General features: G+C 40.6%; 1 protein-coding gene across 1 annotated transcript in view; it reads right to left on the bottom strand.

Moving 5' to 3' along the window:
* Positions 1–3,252, bottom strand: part of LOC106530942 (1-phosphatidylinositol 4,5-bisphosphate phosphodiesterase delta-3-A) — a gene marked incomplete at its 5' end in the record, with an annotated part of 43,914 nt that overhangs the window by 11,802 nt on the left and 28,860 nt on the right.

Raw genomic sequence — 3,252 nt, 5'->3', positions numbered from 1 at the left:
GTTTTATTGTGGTTGTCTTTCATCTGAGAGGCTATTTGAAGTTTGTGTTATTTGAAGTTTTTTAACTATTAATTATGCAAAAACATTTTTAATACTGTATTTGTATGGTTTTAGTAATCCTAAATAGGTAGTGGGAATTAAAATGAGCACATAGCAAAAATCAAACTGGTGAGGCCACCAGATTTCGGGGGTGGGCATAGCCCCTCCCAGCCACCCTGACTTGTTGCGCCCCTGGTGATTGACAGGTGCTGGTCCACAGAGGATGAGCTGCAGCCTCAGCACCACACTTCTCTCTGATGGACTGAGAGACAATCAGGGATTTACTGTAGCCTGTGTGTGTTTGTAGCAGGGACGGTTTGTGTCTGCTGTTCACAAACTCTAGTGTTTACAAGTTCACCCGGTTGGGACCCCCCCCCCCCCCCCCAGAATAATTTTGTGAACGAAACAGATGCCATTTCCTGCATTCTGGTGTATTTTAACAGGTTGTTAAACATACTTTTCCCTACATAAATAAACACTTGATTTAATCATTAACTCAGAGACAGATTATTCATTAAACTAGTTCCATCATCATGTTTTAAACTCACTGCTACAGCTGAGTTCAGGTTAACTAATGTGACACAATTTATCATATGCATGACTTTAGGGGTGCTTTTTAATTTAATTTAGTTCATTCTTTATTTAATTGTAACACATGTCATTATGCAAAATAATAATAACCTTTAACTGCATGTTTTAAACTAATAATAATAACTTTACCAAAAAAACAGGTGCAATATTTATAACCACCAACAATGAATTTAGAGAGGCATTTCACTTTTTATGGTTTAGTGATAGGTCTACTCAGAACCAAAAGGGAAGTAATAATCTGTAGTGTTTTGAAGTTCACTCTGCAGGTGTACGACTGAGCTCTGAGCAGATTATCTGGAGACATCTGGAGATATCTGGAGTTATCGTGGTTCCACAAAACAAATGCAGATTGCTGTGACAAACACATTTTTATTCCCTTACTTATTTAGGTTTTTTTCTCACTATCATTATATGAAATTATTTTCCTGAATCTAGAAATCATTTCTGATCGCGCAGGGTGTACGCACGGTTTGATACATCTGGATTCTTTTGTGCGTACACCGTTTTCTGGATTTGACCTTACACCACATTTCAGGAAGAAATCCACGAGTCTTTGTACATGAGGCCCCTGGTTTTCCTTCGTCTTTTTAAAAAATGTTAAACACACTTTGTTTTCAATATACACTGTCATGCTTGAAGACATTTCTAAAACCAGAAAGCTCTTCTCTAAAATCATTAATGTTAAACATTATAAAATAAAATCATTTGACAGCTCTAAAACAGACGAGGAGTTAAGAGTCTGTCATGTTCGTCACCATTGGGCCCTCTGACCACCACCAACAGGAAAGGCAGGAAAATGTCTTAAAGATAAGATAAGATAAGATATGATTAGATGAGATAAGTTAAGATAATATAAGATTAGATGAGATGAGATGAAGATGAGATAAGTTAAGATGAGATGAGATGAGACAACATAAGTTAAGATGAGATAAGATAAGATGAGATAAGTTAATATAATTTAAGATACAATGAGATGAGATGAAGATGAGATAAGATAAGTTAAGACAGGCGTGCCCAGCCCGTCGCTCGCGGGCGACTCGGTGCCCGCCAGCTGATTCCCAGGTGCCTGCGAAGCGCAACCTTGCGAGCCATCTTGTCAGCTGTTAGCAAGGTGACGTGTCTGCTCACTAAGCTTCATTTTAACTCCGGCAGAAGCAGTGGAGGTGGGGGGAGTTTAAGTAACACATTCCAACGCGCAGCAACGTGCTCCCTACGCCCTCCCCCTCTTGCATTTTCACAAATGTTGTCTCGCGAGTTTGCAGAGAAAACATGGATGGAAAACTAGCAAACAAGCAAACGAAAACTTATTTTCACACAGAGTGGGAGGAGGAGTATTTTTGTGTTTATTCTAATTCGAAGCCTCTTTGCCTCATCTGTAATTCGAGCGTTGCCTTACCCAAAAAGTGTAACTTAGAGCGACATTTCAAGACGATGCACAAACGGTATGAGATGGATTTCTCTAGTTTGTGGGAGTGTTTTAGTTTCTGCTGATAGCAGACGCTGCATTTGCTTCAACCATTCACTTAAAAAAAAAAGGAAGAAAAAAAGAGATTGCTTCCAGAGCCGACTGCTGTACCAGGAAGCATCGATTTTTAAAGATAGTCAAACGGCCAAAAACTCATGAATGGGGATAAAAACAGACATTTTTCACGGTGGAATCTGACTGATAAAAACTTTGGAGCTTAAACCGGGACCAGTTTGAGGATAAACAACGTCGAGTGAGCCGCGGAGCTTTTTTTTTCTTCCCCGCATTGGACTCCCCCAGGAAGGAATCCCATGCAGTGACGTATGCAGCGGGAGGGGTTTCCCCAGGAGCTCGAGGTGTTTCAGGAACTGCCTGCTGTTCATTTCGGACTCAGAAAGTGCGGGAGCTAAAAAGGAAGCTAGCAGCCCAGCAATCGGTTTTCACTTGGGCCAGCACAAAAGATAAGGCTGCTACAATAGCCTCATACTGTGTTAGCCGCATTCTGTCTCAACATAAGGTCTTTCAGCGATGGAGAAGTCATGAAAGAAGCGTTTATTGGGGCTGCAGATGCGCTTTTTCGTGATTTTAAAAATAAAAGTGAGATCGTATCGTTCAGTTGTCCACCAGGATGGATGGTTGTGTCCAAATTCGTGTCCATGTTTCAGTCTGGACAGCTCTGGTGTTGAAAATGAGGTTTTGACTCTGCAAAATGACATTGGGATCAAATCCAGAGAATCAAGTCACATGGATGGAGAGTTCTGGAGTCTGCTTTCTTTCACATGAAAATCATCAAGTCCAACAACAGATCCACAAAGACTGGTGATCATCTGGAGACCTGCTTACACCTGAACCACCTCATACTGCCCACCTATGAGACCCTGGCCTCCTCTCACTCTCAGAAGTCCCACTAAGGTAGACATACATTTTTTACATTATTTATTTATTAATTTATTTTTGTACAGCTTCTTGCATAAAAAGTTGTCTCCTCTAGACTTGTCACAATGTGTCTGTATGTTGTTTTTATCACATTTTAGACCAGACTAGTGTCTTATACACTGACTGGCACCTTTGTGTTATTTATTTACTTTGCAGTTTGGGTGTGCCCTTCATTTTCTGTACCTAATGTGGCTGTGTGTGTGTGTGTGTGTGTGTGTGTG

Source organism: Austrofundulus limnaeus, unplaced genomic scaffold (assembly GCF_001266775.1).
Source record: "Austrofundulus limnaeus strain Quisiro unplaced genomic scaffold, Austrofundulus_limnaeus-1.0 Scaffold579, whole genome shotgun sequence".
NCBI classification, from domain to species: Eukaryota; Metazoa; Chordata; class Actinopteri; order Cyprinodontiformes; family Rivulidae; genus Austrofundulus; species Austrofundulus limnaeus.
The sequence above is the reverse complement of the archived record's forward strand: the minus strand, read 5'-3'. Positions and strand labels throughout refer to the sequence as shown.